At 46.2% G+C, this 14,731-nt stretch overlaps 1 long non-coding RNA gene across 1 annotated transcript; it reads left to right on the top strand.

Moving 5' to 3' along the window:
* Positions 1-13,129: 13,129 nt before the first annotated feature.
* On the top strand, positions 13,130-13,649 carry LOC144542732 (uncharacterized). The gene is made up of 2 exons (XR_013507428.1): positions 13,130-13,313; positions 13,408-13,649. It is a non-coding gene; the product is annotated as an uncharacterized LOC144542732 (long non-coding RNA).
* The last annotated feature ends 1,082 nt before the right edge of the window (positions 13,650-14,731 follow it).

The raw sequence follows: 14,731 nt of genomic DNA, 5'->3' as shown, positions 1-14,731 counted from the left end.
CCAAGTCAACATTCTAGGGAGGTTTCCTAGATTGGGTTGCTCTAAGAAAACCCCAGAAAGGAGGTATGGCATGGAATTGTCCTCCGATCTAAATTACTGGTAAGCTTAGTCTAATTCTTGGGCCCAGAAGAATGAAACAAACACAGACCTTGAGGTCGTAATTAGACAACAGCGAGGTTCTCTGTTTGGACGGGGAATCAGCCAACACTCAACAGATTCCTTAGCTCATTGGTGAAATGCTTACCTTAACTCACACACAGACACCCACACATAGACTTACACAGGAAGAATTGTCAGGGGTGAAGCTGGACAAAAATCATTTTAAAACCAGACCGGATTTACTGAAAAAAGACCGTTACTGAAAAAAAAAAGAGATTTGATCACAATCAGAAAAGTGTGGCTGTGTGAGGAAAACCTTCGTCCTGTTGACATTTAAAGGTTCTGTGTGAACTGATGGCAGGGTGATGCAGGTTTCATTGCAGGTTTCACAGACCGCTGAGTAAAATCCTCCCACACCACACTGGAATGATCTCTCTGATATAAAAATATCAAAACAACGCTGACTGTGGTCGAGGAGGAACCTCCATCATAGGTGGACAGCATGACTATATGGGTCTAACCCAAGTGAAAAATGATGTTTATGTGTGTTCCTGCACTCAAAAACTCTGAGTCGGTGTGCGTCTGGAAAAAGAGCAATGTTCAGTCAGTAAACCAAACATCCTAATTAGACCAAATGTCTGTGGAATGAGGGGTATTTACCACACTTGAAGGTGTGTATGAAGGGGTGGCTGAACGGGCCTCGGCCTCCAGGAGCCTCTGCAGGATTCGGTGTTATTATGAACCACTGCAAAGCCAGACACTTGAGAAGAGCCGAGGCATATTTCTATAGGACTCGCGCTACAAGATCTAGTGCTAATGAGATTGTCTCATAGATAAAGGTGAACATTCAACGCATTTAGGGCTGCAGCATTAAAGGTGCTAAGTGTATCATTTTTGAACATCAATGTATCATCATCTAATTAATTATGATACCGTAGTATGAGTACTGTAAACAAATGAGACCATGGTGGAGAAGATTGGTGGCCTCTATCTCATGCCAGTGGTATTGCTCATGCTAGTATTTTTCAAAATGAAGACCACATTTCCCATCATCCCCATTGCTTCCTGTCCTCCCTCCCCCTCCCTGGTGTCTTTGTCATTATTGAAGAGGATCAACATGTTGGAAGTGATTCACTCCTTCCACCATCTGCCATTTCCAGAAAGTCTGAAAGCTTTAGCTCCGTTTGCTCTGGAAGAGCAGCGCCCTCTTCCTGTTTTGTGCCGTAAAGCAATCCAGCAGATTTCCCTCCAAATCTGACCAGGTGGCTCACAATGTAAAATGCAGTGTAGAGGCCGGTAGAGGCTGCCAGTGTTCTCGATTATGATGTTGTTAACGGCAATGTACTAATGTCTTAAAATTAGGGTGGTAATAATTTAATAATGATGATTTATTGATAAAATGCTACATAGAATTGTTTAATAAAAATGTGATACTGACTGCTAACATTTTCAAAGTAACAGAAGCTAATTTTGTTCCCAGAGGAAAAGGTTTCCAGGAGGTCAGAGAATATATCCTCATCCATCCATCATATTTTGCCCCCATATTTTCTTGACTTTTCTCTCAAATGCTGAAGCAGAAATATTGTAGAAAAAGCTATTGTAGAGTTTTTATTACAGGCTGAACCTTTGGCTGGGACAGACACTTCCATGATAAATGATGTAAAAGAGTGAGTGAGTTAGAGAGAAAGACACTGGCGTTCCAGAGATATGCTGTTATGTGCTATCTGAACATTCTTTTTATAGATATATATATATATATATGTATATGTATATATATATATATATATATATTTGGTCTGAGAATAGAAAATAAAATGTTTATACTTTTATATAATTGCTTTGTATTTTATGATTTTTGAGCTTTGTAAATTCTTCTCATAGTAAATTTGTCCAGTATGTACATGCATGTGAATAGCTGAGTTGACAGCACACTAATGTGGAATGTGTCTTCGCCCTGGGTGGATCTGCACAACAGTCATAGGCGGAGTTTGAGTTGTATTCTGGGGGGGGCACCAAAAGAAAAACTATTATATCCCTGTCAATTCCCAACTATGCTGCACCACGCCACACACAATGCCAAAATAGATCACTTACAGCCAATAGACCATACACCACAACAAATTACAAAGTAGACAACAACCGACGAACACATCCAAAACCAGGCTTGTATAATTCAATATTGTACAACGCAAAGTAATAAAGTAGTGGGAAAATAGATCACTTGCCAGTAGACCAGAGGACAGCACATGAAAAAGTTACAACCAGACTGTGCAGGAGCCTACCTCCAGATACATTCCAACTGAACACACAAACTTCAAATAAACATCCGTCTTACCTAACGCAGTAGTAATTGTCTCTGTTTCCGCCCTGCGTAGATGTCAACAATCTTTTCTGGTGACAGTCCTCTGGTCAAATCCGCCTCGATATGAAGGATAGCCGGTGATATATGGATATCCATTTTATGAAAATTCCACAGCTTAGCTTAGCTACTTCAATTTCACCAAATCTAACAAATCTAACAAAAAAATACGGGCCTGCGTATGCAACATTAAAAAAAACACAAAACACTACAAGTCAATTGGTGGTAGGCAAAACTGGAATTGATTAATCTTTTTAAAAGTAGAAGTTGACAGACTCTCAATACTGGAGGAGGGAAAATACTGCACACGGTATTCTATCCGTTAATGCGGAAACGCGTAGGGATTGGGAATTCATCTTGCACACTTGTACAACTGTCTAAATTTACAATATTAATGAATAATAATCATTACATTTATACTCTAATATGTATAATAATGATTATATAATAATGAATGAAGAAACCACTATCACATTCCACCATACTACGCATGCGCGAAACGGGAGCTCCTAAATAAAGTTGTTTTTTTTGTTTTTTTATTATGTTAAAGACACATCTGGATCTCACGCCGCTTTCCATATGACCTTAAACTTTACGATATTTTGCCTGAATCAAATAACATATATAAGAAAAAAAGATAATGGTCTGAATGAGACACATTCCCAGCTAAAAAAGAAGCAGTGTAGTCTGCCAGTGAAGACGGAAGTAGTCGGAAGTGAGACCCATCTAATGCTTTGCTTGTATACTCTGACTCAACCATCAGAGCTTTAGCTAAGACGAGAACCCTGTGATGCCTGTCAAAGTGGATGATTATATTCAGCTAGTGCCATGGAGATTTACACTGGTGGTGCATACAATAACACATTGATATAGTTTACTTTGTGCAGAGGTGCAAATTAAGCTTTATTCAAGGGTTGTTGTAGTGATATATTTCAGCCACTAGGGGGGGGGCTTGCCCCCCCGGCCACCCCGCAATCTCCGCCTATGACACCAGTGTCTATGGGGATTAACACAGTCTGGATCACCTTATTCCACAAGTTCATAGCATGATTAGGGAATAACAAACTCTATCAACACTTATAGGAAATAACAAATCCCTTCCTCCTTCACCTTGTGTGTATCTCATTCTGTTCTAGATAACTGGTGTTTTAATAGATCTGAAGCAGAGTGACACTGGGATGCTGTGGGACAAGTTCAGTAAGTTTTGTGACCCTCGATCAAATCACTTTTTTTTATAGTTGCGCAGTCGTCTGACAACAGAAACAGAAAGATATTTCAGACAAGTGATTTGATCGAGGGTCATAAAATGCTAACAGTACAGAAATGACCGTTAGCCTTGGTTAACCAGTTAGCATTTTGTGACTCTTTATCACAGTTACTTGCGCAGTCATCTGACAGCAGAAACAGAAAGATATGTCAGTGACAACACCTGTATTGTGTTATACACTATGTTGAAACAAAATAAGTTATCACAGGGCGACAGAAAGTTGGCTTTTTAACATTGGTGCTGATGGTGAGAACCGATCTACACCCTGCGGAAGTACGGCAGCCATGTTTGTGAAAAGGGTCTATTCACACTTTTGATGTTTATCTCTTAAAACAAAGTGAAGAGAACTAGACAGTTTTGACATTGGTGATGCGCTAAAGTGTATTTCCCACTGTGTTCCCAATCAACATCATCTACAGACCCACAGATCATTATTGTGGCAGAGAAAGCCGACCAATTACAGATTATCAAGACACAAATAGGTTTGAAAGAAAACAGTGTGTGTGTAAAAAAGGTGTGCAACAGCTTGATATATTTTATTTTGCGGTTTAACAATAGACATACAGACGTGTAAGAAAAGAAAAAAGACATGACGGTACAAGAAAAAAAGAAAAGAAAAAAAATATGTATAAACAAATTAAAAAAAATAAGAAAAGGGTGTAACATGGGCTGACAAATCAAATTATGGATTATAAATAGGCATTTACAATTTGCAGATAAATAAAAAAAACAATCTACGCACAGACATACTGGTGCCCAAATATATCTAACATGGTCAAGTACAATATAAAACTCTATTATCTTATACAACATAACATGTAATCCACCACATACCGAAATGCCATCTGACATATTCATAATACCGGTAGTCTCAAAGAGAAAGAATCTAATAGATACCATGTATATGGTAGAGTTGTTGTTAAAAAGGCCGTCTGTTCCTTTAAGACTGTGGGGACTGCGTGCCTCCGTCTCGCACGCAGAACAACGAGGAGTAGACCGGCTCGCGAACAGTATGAGGAGTCGCGTTAGTTAAATGGTTTAAATACCGCAGTTTAGCGTTCATTAGTTTAGTTAAGGTGTGATTTGTGCGTCCATGAAAACCGTGAGTAGTTTCTTGTGTTTCCTTGGCGTTAACCGTGCAGTTCTGTAACTAAGCATTAAGAGAATGTAATCTGTATGTTAGCCGGTTTACCGTTTGAAGTGGTAATTGTAAGACGGCATAAATAAAGTTGCATTAGGCATACACATATAAGATGTTTACACAGTCTATAGGTCGCCTTTCTGTTAGAGAGCGGTGTATTAAGATAATTAAGCTGTGTATTAAGATGTGTAACGTTTATGTGGTTTGGGGAGATTGATCTATTTTTTGCCACTGGCGCATGCGCACTAAAGCCCATGTGCCTTACACGTGAAGGTGCATGCTTTAGCTTCGTGGACAGTAACCGGACAGCATGCACCTAGGTAGAGAGTAGCCCAGCAGATGTTCATGTTATTCTAGGTTTTATTCTAGGTTTATTATAGATATTAGAGAGGATGTATATTTGATATTTACCGTATTATCTGTATACTTAATTCTATATTTGTATTCTGTTTATGTTTACAGAAACCACAAGTTTCACTATCACTGGTTTAACTACCATAAGTTAATTATCCACAAGCAAATAAAAGAACCCTTTACTGAAAAAAGGCCTGGTTATTGGAACCCCTCTCCTATGACAATCGCAGAGTTCTAACCGGACTCTCCGCAGTGATTTGGACTGTCCCATCACCACAAAGTTCACTATTTTTCAATGGTCCTTCGAGCCGGATAGCAAATTGCTGTGGAAAGATGCAATACCCTGAGCCAGAGGAGATGGTCACCCGACCCAAAAGACAGGGAACAGTTCCCTCCCACCTGTCGGACTACGACCTAACCGGACCAGGGTCCCAGAGGCGGTTCCATACCCCAGTTCCCCAGAACATACAAGAAGACGAGCAGGAGTCACTGGGAATAGAGGCACCCTCCAGGGCCACGACGCTGATCAGCCAAGGCAGTGCACCAGACAGGAGCGTGCTGGCAGAGATGCTGGAGGATATGAAGGGTGACAATGAGGATCTGCGCCACGAAATGAGTCAGCCGCCAGATCTGTCCACCAGGTGGCAGCAGATCAACCAAGAGAAGGCAGCTCTGAGGCACCCGTCCAGCCAGGTACCTGAACTCGTAGGTGCACTAAAGGAGATGAAGCAACAGAACACTGAGCTCCGGCAACAGTTCCAGAGACTGGTGACAGAGATAAGAGCCCCATTCAGACCTGCTGCACCACAGCCACTTCCACGTTCCCGCCTGCCACCAAGCACAGATGATCATTGGCGAGAGAGATACCACCCATCACCAGCCCAGATGCAAGACGCGGTGCATTCTGCGCCACGCAGGGAGGCGTACCTCCTCCCCCCTAGCCCCTGTGATGAGCTAGCAGAGGATCTCTTCCGCCTTAGAGTTTCACACCAGATGGAAGAAGACCCCTCCTACACACCATACTGTTCTGCCCCTCCTCGAGCAAGCTACCCCCGTGCAGACCAGTATGGCCAGAGAACCCAGCCGTGGCCATCCTACGCACCACGTGAGCCACGGTATGTGCATACAGACGGACCAGAGAGAGGATACCCCCCGCATTGTTCTTACTACGCAGACCCGCCATCCACCCAAGAGCATACGTACAGAGGGCCCAAGCCGTCGATCCCACACCTGACAGCGCCAGATGCAAGAGAGTTCTCAAGGGTGAAGATTGCACTGGAGAATATCCTCCCAGATGACGCCACAGAGCGATACAAGTTTCAGATCCTTACAGACCACCTCAGATGTGAGGAGGCCTCGCTCATGGCAGATTCCTATAGTAACTCCAGGCAACCTTACACGGACACGATGCTGGCCCTCACCAAGATGTACGGGCAGCCTCACAAGCTGGCTGTGCAACGCATTGCAGAGTTGATGGATGGCCCAGATGTCCGCAGTGGTGATGCGAAAGCCTTTCGCCTGTTTGCTCTCCATGTACGCTCACTGGTGGGCATGCTAGAACAGCTGGGGGCGAGAGGCCGCGTGGAGCTGCAGTGTGGTTCCCATGTGTCCAGGCTGCTGGGTAAGCTACCCCATGACCTCACTGCCAGCTTCAAGAGATTCATCCACCCCATGAGAGTAGCTATCCCCACGCTCATTGACTTTGCTGAGTGGCTGGAATATGAGCTTGAAGTGCAGGAGGACAGTGTGAAGTGTGTCAGCTACAAGAGAGAGGAGTCATTCAGTAGAAAGAAAGAGAACTGGAGAGACTCAAAGAAAACCAGCAAGACCACCACCATTCTCCTGGGTACAGAGAAGGCTGCAGAGACAAGTACCCCTGCATCCCAGCCCACGTCAGCGCCATCAGCCAACAGCCACAGTAAGATGGAGAAGGGGAGAGCCTACTGTCCATACTGCGACAACAACAATCACTTTCTGAACAGCTGTGCTAACTTCAAGCAGCTGAACAGAGAGCAGAAGGTGTTGTGGATCAGAAGTAACAACAGGTGTTGGCGTTGTGGCCGCGGCCATCAAGCAGCTAAGTGCACACTGAAGGCCCCCTGCAAGACGTGCAACATGAGGTGAACGAGAGAACAGAGGGTGAAGCGTCAGCGACAGTCACAGCAGAGGACTGTCTCGTGAACACAGCCAGCAAAGTCCTGTATGTCGACCGCCCAGCATACGACTGTAAAGTGCTCCTGAAGATCAGCAAGGTCATCATAAGGAATGGCGACAGGTCGTTGGAGGCGTATGCTGTCCTAGACGACGGATCAGAGCGGACCATTCTTCTCCATGCAGCAGCAAAGAAGTTAGGCCTTAAAGGCAAGCCGGAAGAGTTAGCCCTCCGAACAGTCAGACAGGAGCTGCAGATGCTTCACGGGGTTGCCGTATCCTTCACCATATCCCCTGTTGCTGAGCCAAAGAAGAGGTATAAGATCCAGCGTGCATTCTCCGCCGAGCAGCTAGGGCTGGCAGAGCACACCCATCCCGTCAGTACACTGCAGCAGAAGTACAGACATCTAGCCGGGTTGCCTCTCCAGTCGCTGAATAGAGTTCACCCAGTGCTGCTGATCGGCTCTGACTGCACACACCTCATCACCCCCATAGAGCCTGTTCGATTGGGCCCGCCTGGTGGGCCAGCCGCCGTGAGGACACGCCTGGGATGGACTCTGCAAGGCCCAGCTCAAGATATCAAGCTCAGCTTTGATGTGCCACAGTGCCTCTTCACATCCACATCGTCCCCGACAGACCTGTTCTTGCATGTGGAGAAGTTGTGGCAGATGGACGTGCTTCCGTACCGTAGTGAGAAGTTGGCTGTGAGATCACGTCAAGACCAGGAAGCCGTGCGCCTCCTGGAAGAGCAGACGGTGAGAGTGAACGTCGACGGCATCGAGCGCTACGCCACACCTCTCCTTCAAGTCAAGAACATGCCTCAGCTACATGCCTCACCGGAAGCCGTGCTGCTGCAGCTGAGGGGCATTGAGAAACGGTTGGCGAAGGCCCCGGAACAAGCCGCTGCCTACCAGGCAGAGATTCACAAGCTAGAAGAGGCAGGCTATGCTGTGAAGTTGGAGCCACATCAGGTGGAAAAGACAGAGGAGGCTTGGTATATACCACACCATATAGTCCATCATAATGGAAAGAACCGGGTGGTGTATAACTGCTCCTTCCAATACCAAGGCCACAATCTGAACGAGCTCCTACTTCCAGGCCCTACCTTAGGCCCCTCGCTACTGGCTGTGCTGCTGCGCTTCCGAGAGCACTCCATCGCCTTCAGCAGTGACATCCGCGGGATGTTCCACCAAGTGCGGCTGCTCCCGACGGATAGACCACTGCTGCGGTTCTTGTGGAGAGACCAGCGAGACAGCCCGCCGAGCGTGTATGAGTGGCGAGTACTCCCCTTTGGAACGACCTGCAGTCCCTGTTGTGCGACTTTTGCATTGCAGAAGCACGTGCTGGACCATAGCCATCCAGAGGAGGACGTTCAAGCTGCCATGAAAGGGTCATTCTATGTGGACAACTGTCTACAGAGCCTCACCTCAAGAGAAGCTGCCACAGCTCTAGTAGACAGACTGCGCCATCTCCTAGCCAAAGGGGGATTCGAGCTGAGACAGTGGGCAAGTAATGATCCATCCATCATTAACCACCTCCCCTCCGAAGCCAGGTCAGACAGCTGTGAGTTATGGCTCAGTTACGGTTGGCCAGATGTCCAGGAGCCGGCCCTCGGTCTGCACTGGCACTGCCAGTCTGACACCCTCGCATACAAGCATCGCCTGGTTGATTGTTCTGTAGCCACGATGAGGAACATATACAGAGTCTTAGCCAGCCAATATGATCCCCTCGGCTACATAGTGCCATACACAATCAGAGCAAAAGTCCTTGTGCAGCGTTTGTGGGACAAGGATAGAGAGTGGGATGACCCGCAGTTACCAGAGGGGCTGCTGCGTTCATGGCGCTCATGGGAGGCAGAGCTGGAACACCTGCCGAAGATTAAGCTGCCCAGGTGCTACTCCAGCCCCGAGATGGACCACCCCAGTAGTATGAGAGACATCCATGTGTTCTGCGATGCCTCAGAGCAGGCATATGGATCTGTGGCCTATCTCAGGACTGAGAATCCGGAGGGCATCGTGGAGGTCTCCTTCCTTGCCGCGCGGTCCCGCGTCGCTCCCAAGAAGCAGCAATCCATCCTTCGCCTGGAGCTGTGTGCGGCCCTCACTGGTGCGCAGCTCTTAAAGGTCATAGCCACCGAGTTGACCCTCCCCATCCGTAGCTGCATATTATGGTCTGACTCACTGACTGTTCTCACCTGGTTGTCATCAGACTCGTGTCGCTACAAAGTTTTCGTGGGCACTCGAGTGGCAGAGATCCAAGAGCTGACAGGATCTGCTACATGGCGATACGTGCCATCAGGAGACAATCCCGCTGACGACATCACGCGAGGACTCGCTCTTCGGGACCTGTGTGATGGCAGCAGGTGGACCCATGGCCCAGCATTCCTGAAGCTGCCACCGGATGAATGGTCTGAGCAGCCATGTGCGCCCCGCAACGAGCCCGAGAGTGAGATGAGACAACCTGCTGTTGCTGTTCTGACAACCTCAGTTTCATCCCTGCCAGATCCACAGCAACACCAGACCTTGTGCGACTACCTGGAAGTCACTGCCCGCCAGCTTCACGGGGCGGCGGACCCTGCAACCCCCATGACAGCTGATGCTTATGCTGTTGCCGAACTGGAAGCCCTACGACAGGCACAGAGGGACTCCTTTCCTGATGAGGTAGCCCAGCTAACGGCCAGTAAACCAATGGCAAAATCCAACCGCCTTATGTCACTTGCCCCAGAGCTCGACAAGGCAACAGGACTCATCAGAGTGGGTGGCCGTCTCCGCCGCAGCAGTGACCTCACATCAGACGCAATTCACCCTATCGTCCTTGACCCTCAGCATCCCCTCACCAGGTTGATCATACAGGATTATGATGACAAGCTACATCATCCCGGGCCGGAAAGGGTGTTTGCAGACATCAGGAGACGATATTGGGTGCTACACGGGCGTGAGGCAGTGCGCCGCTACCAGAGGAAGTGTGCTGGGTGCAGGAAGTGGAGAGGGCGTCCAGATCCACCCAAGATGGCTGACCTGCCCCCAGCGAGACAGCGTATCTTCAAGCCCGCCTTCTACTCCACAGGCGTTGATTATCATCATTAAAGTCGGGCGCAGGAATGAGAAGAGGTGGGGAATACTGTTTAAATGTATGACCACCCGAGCAGTCCATGTAGACCTTCTCACCAGCATAGATACTGACGCGTTCCTGATGGCTCTGAGGCGCTTCATAGCCCGGTGGGGAAGGCCTCATGAGCTCCTGTGCGACCAAGGCACAAATTTCAGAGGAGGAGAAAGAGAGCTTCAGCAATCCTTCACGGCCCTCCATCCCGAGCTTCAAGATCAATTAGCCAGCCAGCAGATCAGATTCGCCTTCAACCCTCCGGGATCTCCACATTTCGGAGGTTGTTGGGAGAGAGAGATTCGCTCTCTCAAAGCTGCGCTCCAGGTCACCATAGGAGCCCAAACAGTCACTGAGGAGGTGTTGCGCACTGTCCTCATCGAGACCGAGGGGATCCTCAATTCAAAGCCTCTCGGTTACACCTCATCACATGTTGCGGACCCCGATCCCATCACTCCCAACTGTCTCCTCATGGGGCGGCGGGACGCATCCCTACCTCAGGTTGTTTATGAGGGTCCTGAGATTTTGGGTCGAAGAAGATGGCGACATAGCCAGATACTGGCTGACCATTTTTGGAAGCATTTTCTCAAGCACTACCTTCCAGGACTCCAGGCCCATCAGAAATGGCGGACTGAAGCAGCGGACCTGCAGGTAGGGGACATCGTCATGATCGTCGACAGCCAGTTGCCTCGTGCCCTCTGGCCTGTGGGAAAGGTCACCCAAGTCTTCCCTGGAGCTGACAGCCGAGTCCGGTCAGCTGACGTATTGGTAAAGGATAGGACGTACACCCGGCCTGTAACGAGGCTCATCAGTCTCCCTGCCCTTGCTGAAGAGGAGTGATCGTCGCCCACTCATAGGGACCTTATGGCCTTTCCAGATGTTCAAATTCACTCTGTGAATTTGGGGGCGGCTGTTAAAAAGGCCGTCTGTTCCTTTAAGACTGTGGGGACTGCGTGCCTCCGTCTCGCACGCAGAACAACGAGGAGTAGACCGGCTCGCGAACAGTATGAGGAGTCGTGTTAGTTAAATGGTTTAAATACCGCAGTATAGCGTTCATTAGTTTAGTTAAGGTGTGATTTGTGCGTCCATGAAAACCGTGAGTAGTTTCTTGTGTTTCCTTGGCGTTAACCGTGCAGTTCTGTAACTAAGCATTAAGAGAATGTAATCTGTATGTTAGCCGGTTTACCGTTTGAAGTGGTAATTGTAAGACGGCATAAATAAAGTTGCATTAGGCATACACATATAAGATGTTTACACAGTCTATAGGTCGCCTTTCTGTTAGAGAGCGGTGTATTAAGATAATTAAGCTGTGTATTAAGATGTGTAACGTTTATGTGGTTTGGGGAGATTGATCTATTTTTTGCCACTGGCGCATGCGCACTAAAGCCCATGTGCCTTACACGTGAAGGTGCATGCTTTAGCTTCGTGGACAGTAACCGGACAGCATGCACCTAGGTAGAGAGTAGCCCAGCAGATGTTCATGTTATTCTAGGTTTTATTCTAGGTTTATTATAGATATTAGAGAGGATGTATATTTGATATTTACCGTATTATCTGTACACTTAATTCTATATTTGTATTCTGTTTATGTTTACAGAAACCACAAGTTTCACTATCACTGGTTTAACTACCATAAGTTAATTATCCACAAGCAAATAAAAGAACCCTTTACTGAAAAAAGGCCTGGTTATTGGAACCCCTCTCCTACGACAATCGCAGAGTTCTAACCGGACTCTCCGCAGTGATTTGGACTGTCCCATCACCACAAAGTTCACTATTTTTCAGTTGTACTATATCACAGTGTAGTAAATAATAATAAAGATAATATATGGCCAACTATCCCAAGAGGGTGGTCAAATCTTTTCCAAGTGATCTAGAAATGGTCCCCAGATCTCGGAGAATCTTTTTTCTGTTAGGTTTTCTGTCACATATTTTTTCCATATTGATAATTGAAATTATTTCATGCAGCCATTTATGGAAACAGGGTGAAGAAGAAGATTTCCATTCTAGTAAAATCAGTTTTTTGGCTACCACCATTCCCAGCATCCATGCTTTTTGCTCATTCTTGGAGAAGGTCAATATGGAATCTGAGCAGCCAAATATAACCAAGTCTTGGTCTGGCTGGATGACCTTTTTATAAACTTTGGAAAAAAAATCAAATATCTTCAACCAAAAACCATGCAGCACAGGACAAGACCAAAAAAGATGTGAATGTAAATTACAGCGATCACAGATGGGAGACCTAGAAGGATCAAATCTGTGTAGATGGACTTTGGAATAGTGGAGTCTATGAATCACCTTGAATTGGATGAGCCTATATCTAGCTATCTAGCCTATATCGATCCCGTCTGATACACTGTTACCAAGCTCCTTAGCCCAGGCCCCTTTAAGATGGTTTGTATTTACCAAAGGAGTGAAGAGTTTAACAAATTGGGAACTAAGATGTTTAGAGTCTGGGGGGAGCAAGAGCAGCCTATAAAATGGATGGCTATTTGGAATAGACTTAAAATTTGACGTTTTTTCTCTTACATAATGTCTGATTTGAAAGTACCGGAACATATGTGAAAGAGGCAAATCATATTTGTGTCACGGCTCTTGCCGTGACTCTAGTTTCCCTTGTGTTTCTCGTTGTTCCCTGCCCCCTGTGTGTCTCCGCCTCCCTGGTCTGTCTTTCTGTGTTGTCTGTGCATGTCGTGTGTGGCGTGGGCGTGGCTCCCTCTCCTTCCCAGCTTCTGGGTTCCTGAGTTGCCGACACACCTGAACCTCATCACTCATCACCTCCTGTATATCAACCCCGGCGTTCCTACCAGTGGTCGCCAGATTGTTCCACCAACTCCGTGGTAGACACACTCTCGGTCGCTCTACACTTTCATGTTTGGACTAACCTTGTGTATCTAGTTCTGCTCATGTTGATCGTGTCTCTCCTGTGCCCAGGATTTCCTCCATGAGTCTCTCCACCTGCCCGCGCCACATCTGCCAGCCACCCAGCTTTCCTGCCTGTCTGCCAGCTCGCTATATACCAACCCGAGCTCCAGCCAGCCGTTTCGCTCGCCGGCTAACCCGCCAGCTCGTCAGCTCGCCGGCCAGCCCAGCCCCGATCATCTTCCCAACTCCGGCTGCCTGCCTTCATCTCTTCACCTCTAAATCCTACCTTCAATAAACCCCTTTACCTTTTACACCTTGTCCGTGTCTGCATTTGGGTCCAAGAAGACAAACCATTCCTAACAATTTGTCCCTCAGTTGAGAGAAAGATGCAAAATTATTGTTAATATACAAGTCCCCAATAAAAGCTAACCCCTTTTCCTTCCAGATGGTGAAAACCTGATCGGTTTGTGATGGTAAAAATGAATTATAAATACGTTTTATTTGATTAAGAATCCATAAGGAATTCTTCAAGACAAAGCTTCCACCTATGAACTTACTTGGTGATTCTATTTTTGAAAAAAATCATGTCTGGCAATGAGGACTTTCTAACTGACAAAACCTCTAGCTTTAACCACAATGGTACAGAGTTAGATAGTTCCAGCTCTGGGTTTCCCTGGTGCCAGTAGGTGAGGGCCCTGGCATTAGCCGCCCAATAATAGTATTTGAATACTGGGAGGCCAAGGCCTCCCTTCTCTGTAGGTTTTTGCAGATGAGCCTTTCGAATGCGATGTGTCTTGTATCCCCATACAAACGATAAAATAATTGAATCTAATTTCTTAAAAAAGGCATTGTTAAGATAGATTGGCAAACTCTTGAAAAGCTACAAAAACCTTGGCAAAGAGACCATTTTAATGGTATTCACATGCCCAATCATAGATAAGGGCAATATTCTCCATCTCTCTATCTGAGATTTAAGATTATCTATCATCTCTAAAAAATTTAATCTAAATAAAAGTTTAGGGTTTCTGGGTATTTTGAGGCCTAAATATGTAAAGTGGTTTAAGACAAGTTTAAAGGGGATAGAATCTATAAAGTCTTTGTTTAAGTGATTCGTAAGAGGAATAAATTCACTTTTCCCCCAGTTAATAGTATATCCTGAGATTTTACCAAAAGACTCAACATAGTTTAACACATGAGGGATAGATACTGTCAGATCTTGTAGGCTTAAAAGTAAATCATCTGCATATAAAGTTACAAGACTTTCAAGTCTCCCTATCTTAATAACTTTAATATCTGGGTGATTTCTGATTCCTACTGCTAAGGGTTCCAATGCGATGTTAAAGAGTAAAGGGGATAATGGATCCCCTTGGCGAACCCCACACTGTAAAGTAAA

Source organism: Centroberyx gerrardi, chromosome 18 (genome assembly GCF_048128805.1).
Source record: "Centroberyx gerrardi isolate f3 chromosome 18, fCenGer3.hap1.cur.20231027, whole genome shotgun sequence".
In the NCBI taxonomy this organism is placed as follows: domain Eukaryota; kingdom Metazoa; phylum Chordata; class Actinopteri; order Beryciformes; family Berycidae; genus Centroberyx; species Centroberyx gerrardi.
This window is presented reverse-complemented; position numbering and strand designations above follow the sequence as displayed.